This window comes from Convolutriloba macropyga, chromosome 9 (genome assembly GCF_964194025.1).
Source record: "Convolutriloba macropyga chromosome 9, txConMacr16.3, whole genome shotgun sequence".
NCBI lineage: Eukaryota > Metazoa > Xenacoelomorpha > Acoela > Convolutidae > Convolutriloba > Convolutriloba macropyga.
In genome coordinates this window covers 24373938-24383550 of record NC_134476.1, presented here as the reverse complement: position 1 = coordinate 24383550, position 9613 = coordinate 24373938, and positions in this window count along the sequence as shown.

Genomic DNA, 9613 nt, shown 5'->3' with positions numbered 1-9613 from the left:
CTTTAAGTATATTGGTTGATCGATTAATTAGAAAGTGAATTGAGGACCTGGTATAAATCTTAGAATCACCAATTTATTTCATTTGGTAAAACATTTCTTAGAAGCTAAAATATCATATAACATAGTGAGGCATTACAGACATATTCTATTATCATCATTATTATTGGCAATTGACTACAATTCTATAGCGCCTGAAAATACTTTCTTTAGGGCTTGAACTGAGGGCCTGGAATAACCCTTTAGTCTAGTTAAGAGTAGTAGGTTTGTGAAGTTACTATCCAGTCCAATAGTTTTCTCTAAAGATAGATTCTAGGAACAATTGTGGAATTGTAAATAGGGTAAAACCTCCACCCTAAATATTCAAGTTCTATTAATTCGCCCGAAGAAGTTTTATTCAGTTGTTTATAGATATAAAAAAATTTATACTGTGTTTGTCATTTGACGCGTTGCAATATTGTTGGCAAATGCTTGCTACCAATTCTCTTGAAAGAAGACTCTCGATTCAAAACTGATTCAAATTTGAGAAAAAAATTTTCCTTCTCTTCATCTCCGGAAAATCTTTAAAAAAGACTGGTTTTACTTTTTACCATAAATTCTAGTGGCAGGTTAAATTGGATATTTTGGACCCCAGTCCCACATCGACCTTCCCCTTCCCCCAATTCTAGACCTCCGCTATTTCCTGCAATGACCATCATCTAGTAAGGCTGGTCTCTTTGGAACATCAGCCACCCGGACCTAACGCCAATTTCAGTACTGGGCAAGTCTAATTACAAGTCTCATTTCATTACTGATTCAGAGCTATGATCGTGTCACTTTTTACTCTTGGCAGTCGAAGTCAAAGTCTGGGCTGAGACGTGCCAGAGTTGTAAGAGTTGTATTTAGACTTGCCCAGTACTGGGGAAAGAAATAAGACTTGGATTTAGACTTGCCTAGTACTGATATAGACTTGGAGTTCGGTCCGGCAGCCACACGTGTTTGGCTTACAACAGCTAACAATGCTCATCGCAGCAGTCGCGTGCGAGTTTTGTTTTAATGATACTATGGCTCATTACAATTTGCGGTGGCATTGGAAAATCATAAAATTTCTATGAGTTCAAGGAAAATTTACTTGCATCATTCAACAAAAAGTTTTGTGTTATTAAAAAAATCTTTTCCACGAAGGAAACATCCTTATGCTGTAACAGCTGTTTCCTCGCGGTCACTGAACTCTTATGAAAACTTGTACATTTAGGTCTCTAGTTCACTCGCAGTTTTGAGTAAGAGCCTATTAATTGACGGGGCTCACATTATTTGTCTTTGGCAACCGTTAGCAGGAACAATGACACGGTAGCGCAATAATATCTATGAGGCAGAGGATATCGCACGTTAGAGACGCACGTAGATAGTGCACGTAGATGTCACTACATAATAATGAGACAATGAGGTATTCAGATTAATAATCGATCATATTAGGGGAATTATATGAAAAAATTTCACCAGCTACTTTTAAAAAAAAATGTTCAGCATAACCAAAACCAGACAACTTTGGCAGTACGTTGAGATGGTTTTTAACAATTACATTGAAAACTTACTTCAATTTGAAAAGGTCACATAGTTTTATGGATCATTCAATTTGTTGAGAGAAATACGAATATTTGAAACTCAACAAACAGCTCCAGCTTTAATCGCCTTCAATTTCTAAATCGATTGCTGCGGTAGTTTTTCCAGACCGACTAAATTGTTTTTGTAGCAAATATAAAACTTTTTAAAACTTTGTAAGTTCTAAAATGGATTTTCAGTTCTGTTACCATTTCTCACCTCAATTTTTTATCGCTGATTACGAATCTGGAATCAGTTTGGCTCCAGGCTGTTTTGCTGTCAATTGCGATAAATTTTTCGCCAGAACATTAACTGCCATCAGATCTGTTGTTGTGTAGACCAGCTCAATTGAGTTGCCGGCCACTCGTTTTCTGATGAAGTGATGCGTTCTCAAAACCTGGCTCACCTTTTTTGAAACACTGGGTTAGATGCAAGTCTGATGCAGATCTGATTGTCTTCGCCATTGATCGCTGATGCACTGATTTTGTAACAAAACTTTAAACTGTGTTTAAACAATTAGATTGTTTTCCGCTGAGTTCACCAGCAAAAAAGATGTAATGCCTAAAGAACATCAATGCCTAAACACACTTGTTCTTCAAAAAACGGTTGAATCAATACGGTATACTGATTCCCGAAAAGAACTTCAGTCTTTCAGGCTTCAGGATTATAAAAATGGAGAAAAAACAGGAACAAAAATTTATATTCTCCACCACAGAAAAGCGCCCTATTTTACTTTGTTTTGGGGCCCGGAAAAGTTACAAATCCTATCCAAAAAGAAAAGCAAAAACAAAGCTAGGAATGGATCGCTGTTTCACAACTGCAAAATCTTTCGTGTTTTGAGAAATCCTTATTCTTATAACAACTGGAATTTGGCACAGTACCTTCATATCTATTACCCTTCAGATGGATCTGTTATAATCTTTTCTGAAACAAATTTGAATTTTTTGAGCATAAACATTACTTGAGCATAAAGAATTACATAGAAACGCAGGTCGAACAAGGCAAGAACTACTATAAGTGGTGAGAAATCAATTGAGAAAACCTTAGCGTGAAGTAAAGGAAAAATGGATCTTTTTCAGTAAAAAGAACAGCTTAGATTTTTATTTTATTGAGAAACAAATGAAATCAAATTTTAATCAGTGGACGAAACAGTTATTAATTTAAAGTAGATACCACTGAAAAATTGTTCTTTAAAATTAGTCATTTTTGTTTAAAAACTGATATTTTATTACATTAGTTTTCAATTTTTTAGTATCAAATTGCTTTTTTGAACAAATCACTTTTGAGATTTTTTATGAAAAATATGACTCAATGAGAAATGAGCTCCAATTATGTTTATTTTGTTTCTGCTCCTATCTTTAACAAAAACTGGAAAAAATTTATCAAAAATCTTGAAGAATTGCATCTTTCAAGCCAAAAACTGTATGGATCTTTTCCAGTACTTGATTTCAAAACAGATTGGTTTCAAGCTGACAAGTAAGTTTGTTTTTACCAGTTAATCTCGTTTTTAATAAAAAATGTTAATTAAACGCGCAATCAGGATAAAGGGATCAAGAAATTCAAATGAAACTTTTCCGATCATTCCCAGAACGCTATGCACCTCCAGTTATAGAACGCACTATTGCATTGTAAACCACATGGTAGAGAGCGTACATTTGGGAGTGAAAAAAGGCGAGCTCTTTAAGCTCGGGGGCACAAACCAAAAAGACCCATTTTTATATTCATAATAATTATAAGCGGCATATGAGTTCATTGAAGCACACGTTTTTGCAGAACTAAAATCTAGTTTTTTGATGTTTAAGGTATTATAGCCTTTTACTTGCAAACTGTATAAATTTGTTGCAACGTCTTTATGCAGTTTTGAAATAAAAGCCAATAATTAATACCTTGAGCCTCAAAGGCACCAAATTTTTCAGTTCCTCAAACAAACCCAGGTCTAGGTACAGACTTTTGAAAAGACAATGCTCGACCAAAATGTACTATGAAAAGACCATGCTCGACTCATTTGAGCTATGAAAAGTATTTAGCTGGACTTTAAGACATTCTGGACTTTAGCTCGACTGAGATTTTTCCCGAAAGACTTTAGTTGGACCCAAAATTTTACAAAAGACCTTGGCTCGTCTTAAAATTTGAGCTGGACTTAAGCTCGACACAATGTTTGCAAACAAAGTCGAGTTAAAGTCTTTTCATGAGTCCATCATTAGTCTTTTCATATGTCTGCTTTTTGCTATTAATATATTACGTGGAGTAATGCATTTAACGTATTAGCATGTATGCTCCTTCACATTTTACAATTGAAACGATCCAGAAGTCCCTCAAAAACCCGCATTATCTTTTTTAAAAAAGATAGCTCATAATTTTGGATGGGAAAACAAACTGAATAACGCCGAAGTATTGTCATGGCTAATTGGACTAGGACCAAAACAGATAAGCTATCTGGTTTCATTGAATCAAGTAATGTGGTAATATACTCAAGCTGCAATAACTCTTTACCTTAAGATTTGATAAAAGGCTTTTGGCAGTCTTCCAAATGATTCTTAAGTTGGACTGCTCTGGTGCAAAGCTATTTAGTCTTGCCCCGGTTCTGCTTCTGTATGTACAGAGAAGAACAAAAATAAAAAAACTTTGAATTTTTTTTAAAAAAAAAACAGACATATGAAAAGACTAATTGTGAACCCATGAAAAGACCTTAACTCGACTTTGTTGGTTATGAAATGGCTGATGATGAACGCATGAAAAGACCTTAGCTGGACTTTCTTCGTTATGAAAAGATTTTAGCTCGACCCATGAAAAGATATTAGCTCTACTTCAACTAGGAAGCTCGACCGTGTAGTTACAGTCAATATTGGCCCCCCTACTACAGTTTTAAAGTCTTTTCAAAAGTCGAGGCCTAGGCCTGGGAAGGCTTGAAACGATTGCATAAAAACGGGAAATTTGAACGGGATATATCTTAGTCCAGACTTAGACTTAGGAAAAGACCCAATCATTCTAGTAGGGGGGGGGTCAATATTGACCAAAATTACACCGTAGAGCTTCTTAGTCAAGTTTGAGCAACAGTCTAATCATGGGTCGAGCAAAAGTTTCTTCATAAGTCTGCTTTTCTTGCAAATTTGGAAAAAGAAATACATTTTTCGTTTTTTGCTGCAAATACTGTAGCAAATACGGAGGAAGACTAAACAACATTGCACCAATAAAATCCACCGTAAAATACGGTTGCGAAACAATCAAAAGTCTCAAAAATTTTGTCAATCTTAAGACAAAAGCAGTTATCACAGCTGGTCTCTATTGTCACATTATTTGATTGATCAAAACAAGGTAGCTTAATTGTACTGAACATTTTCCGAATAGCCTTGCAGAAAATATGGCATTATTCAGTTGAATTTTTTTCCAATTTTACGAATTACCATTTTTTAGAATACTACACTTTTTGACAGATTGGTGATTCTTCAGAATCGCAAAAGATGAAGGACCGTACCTGCTGACTACTTTATAAGCACTTGTGAGCAATTAAAAATCAAGTAAAATTTTTCAAGCAAAAATAGACTCATGAAAAGACTTTTGATCAATCCATGATTTGGTAAAAGATCCGATCGAATCAAAAAAGGCTCACGTGAAGGATTTCTCATGACTTGCTGTTTGACTGTTGCTCGACGCCATTTTTACTGTTCAAAATTTTGGAAGCGGAAAAATCCTGAGCCCAAGTCTGGTCGATCAAAACTACAGCTTTAGTTTTGGGTCGATAGTTGCTCCGGGTGGAAAAAACATGGGTCGAGCAAAACTCCAGCGTAGCTTTTTGGGTCTTGCGAATGTCCAGAGTGAATAATTGTGTCGAGCAAAAGTCCAGGTGACTAAAGTCCAGTAAAATTCGTTTCATAGCTTTTTTTGGATCCAGCATATGGTCTAATACCCATTTTTGGTCGAGCATGGTGGTCTTTTTATGGGCCGAGGTCTAGACTAGGGTACAAAATTTCGACCGGTTGCCCAATCGGCTAAGGTAAATGCTAGCAGCTTAGTTATCTGCTAAGGACGAGGGGCATTTCGGTTATATAATATATTCCTTTCAATCCGGGCGTATGAAACAGAGGGAGCTAAGTATTGCTCTTCCATTTTGTGGCTCGGACAAAAATCAGACCAGCGTTAAGTGTTGTAGTCTGCTCAACAAAAATATATTCAGTTTCTTTATGTAGTAGACATAAGCTTTATGTCAATTTTTCTTGGTTTGTAAATAACAAGCAGTGTTCGAAGTACATTACGTCGCAAATAGTACATTTTATCGAGTATAGATACTTGCACTGAGGTTGTAACGTATCTGATTTTAGAGGGGAGGCAAGCCTTCCTTAAACAAAGACACAAAGCTGTTGAACCATGCTCCTGAAAGGAAATTCTGAAATATCATTAAAGGGAGATTGTCCAATCAGAAACGAGAATTGAATTTGTACTCATAGATTGAACTCGTACGCATACGACGATAGAGACGAAGGGGACGAACAGCAAAAATCCACTAAATGAATTTTGAAGAATAAGCATAAGGACGATTTCTATACAAAATAGCGTAATGAAGGACTATCCGTGGTCGCAACATCGTATCCTATGCCGTCAGGTTGGGGGGAGGGGGGGGGGGTTCATCACGGATCTGTAGAAGTTCGGCTCTTTCTAGTTCCTGTTGAGGTATTCATTAGGAGAGGGGAGGGTAAGTATTACTAAGTATTATAAGTATTATGAGTATTATAAGTAAAAAAGTGGGAATTTCATTAAAAGTTTCAAAAATTATTTACCCATAGTGGAGGCTTCAACTTTAAAAAGTCGAGAAGTTGGGTAAATAGTGACTTCTTTTGTACATGGTCGAGGACCATAGTTAAATTCGAGCCACGTCTTTTCATATTTTGAGCTTAGTTCTTTTCATTATTCAAGTCAAATCCTTTTCATAACTTCGACCAAATTCCTTTCATTACTCTGAATAAGTCGAGACAAATAAATTTCTTTTCATTTGAGGAAATAGGTCGGGTCGAAAAAATTGCTTTCATGAGTTTATAAACATGGAGGATATCTCTTATCATGAAAGCGCTTCAAAATTAATACAAAAACTTTTGATAAATTTTTAGTAATTGCGCTTCCAAAGATTAAATAATTAAGAAATGTTTGTTTTTTGAAAAAAATATTTTCTGTGGCGTATGTTTCCTGACTAAAGAGAACTCTGACTGCAATATACAAACAATACATTTCTGACAAGTGTTAAATATAGTCGAGGACTGTGTCTGTTGTCGAGTCAAACACGGGGTCAAAAATTTAGGTCGAGCCAAAGTCTAGGACTGCATATATTGTTGAGCCTAATTCAAGAAAAAAAATTTGTAGTTCCAGTCAATTTTGAGGAACGGTGACGGAGTCGGGTCGCCAATTTCTTTTCATAGTAAACATCGGCCGAAGACGGCTTTTCCTACATAATATTGATTCAGAACGGACTTTTCATAATTCAAGGTATCTACTAGCCCTAGTCGAGAATGGATGGTTATCATGTAGGAATCTGGCAGATTCTGGCAGATGCTTACAAGACGATGAATCTTCTGCCATAAGTTTTCGGCAGATTCTTACAAGATAACATTTTTCTGTCAGATTCCCAAAAGATAATAATTTTTCTGCCAGAATCTTGTAATATAACTATTTTTTTGCCTGGATCTTACAAGATAACTAATTTAAGTTAGATTAACACAAGACAAAAAAAATTGTAAGATTCCTGTAATATCTGATCGACATGCCAACTGCACTGGAAATAATTTTCTGAGAAAATAATTTGAGCAGATTAGATGTTATTAACCAATTGAAATGCAGCTCGACCAGAACTCTTTCCCTTATCAGAATCTTGCAGATAACAAGTTTTCACTCAGAGTTTTGTAATATAACCACTCCTCTGTCACAATATGCCAGATAATCATTTTTCTGGTAGAATCTTCCTGATAAACAGTTTTCTGGTAGAATTTTGCAAGATTAGCATTTTCTGCAAGATTTTGGAAAATAGCCATCTATTTGGCAGACACAGAAAGATTCCTGCAAGATGACCTTTCGGTCTTGGCCACGGAAGACATTTAGTAGATTGATAGGCTCTTTGTGACAATTGGAAAAGCACACAGGAGTCAGAATTTGTATCTCTTCTCTGATTGGTAGATTAATAACTTGCTGAAAAGGTTCAAGAACATCCTCTCAAGTTGATTTGTCAACGCCATTTTGTAGCAAAAGGAAAATGAATGCCCAATCAAAAAACAAGTGCGCTGACTATTATGAAATTTATGAAACTTCAGCCACAACAGGTTATATAAATTCAGCACTTTTTGCAATTTCTTTAACTAAAATTACATCAAATTAGCTGCTGAGATCAATGCATCAAAAGCGCAGTGAAAAAAAAGGACGGCTAAGGGACAGGAGACTGCGGTTGGAGAATATGGCAAACTTTTTTAAAAAGTTTGAGGAAAATGAGCTGATTGCCCTGAAAAGAAACCATCTGTTCGAAAATTGGTTTTTCCTGTTCGGAATTTTACAACGTAATGTTAGCGCTTTCCAATGCACTTCAGAGCATTAGGAAGCAAGATAATTGAGCCGAATTCTTTAAAATAGTCAGCACATTTCTTACATAATCATAAGAATATTAATCAAAGTCGGTACTGACTGAGAGCACTTTCAGATAAAATTTAAGTCTGAGTTTCACTTTTCTGATCCATCATTCCGATTATCTCCAATTGTGGGTCAAACTATTGGAAAGATTTTTTTATCTCTGAATTAACAAAGTAAAACGCATTTAGGAACAATATGGATAAAACTATACAAACTGTTTCAATTTATATCTGTCTTCCCAAGTAAATCTAAAATTCTCCTCAAAAACTATAGAATTTAAAACTGAGCGCCAAAAATTTCGTTTGAGAAGGAGAACATCACTGCGGCAGTCAAAATATTAAATTTCATAAACTATCAAAAGTTTGGGCTGTTATTCACGGAAAGTTAAGCAGTTATAAAAAAAAATCAAGTAGGATTGTGTCTATTGAACAACAAAATAACACCAAGTTCTTCAGAAAAACGACAAAAGTTAGTAGCAGGACAATTTTGAATTCTGGCAAGAAAAAAATAAAAAGAAAAAAGCAATTCTGAAAAAAATTCTTAATGATTTGTAGTTTTAAAAACTTGTAAAATAAAAATTAGCGGCTTTTTAAAATAAAAAGAAAAGTTCAAAAAGAGTATTCGAAAAAAACTGAATTGCGATAGAATGTTTCGAAAAGAAAACTGAAAAATTTTTTATGGATTTAAATTTTAAACGATTTTTCCGCTCCGTACTTTTAAACGACTTTTGTCTTGACTTGAACAGTTCTGCCTCTGCACTTAACAATATCTAACAACTTAAAACTTTTTCATTTTGCGCATTCATAAATTTACGCACATTTTTCGAAAAGAGTAACAGCTAATGGGTCCAAATTTGGACAAACTTGGACTTTAGTAAAGTTGAAGTCTCGAAAAACCAGAAACAGCAACAAAGTGACCCAACTAAACTACAAGACAGAAATTGAAATTTGCTAAAAAAAACAAGTGGAGATAACATATAATTGTTTTATGTCTAATAAATGTGGGATGTTATTTATATCAATTAATCAATTGACGCGCAACTATGCCACCGTGGTGACCGCCGTATTGGCCGACAGGGCGTTTAGCCGACAACCAAAAAATGAGAAATTTAACCGACAATTTAAGTAACATGAGCAATAAAACTTATTCTAAAGCTGTGATTGGCCAATTTAAAACACTATTTCGTAAGCGGACAAATATACCGCAGTTTTTTCATCAACTAGTATAACGAAGGTCTATCCGTGGTCGGACCGTATTTTACCGCATCTGGCCATGCCTCGCGGGCCATGGGACTTGATATGAATCAATCACAACCGAACTACTGATTTATGACCAATTATTGACTTTTATTACCAATTATGATAAAATTGTCGGCTAAATTTCTCATTTTTTCCATGTCTGCTAAATGCCCTGTCGGCCAATTTTCCTAGCA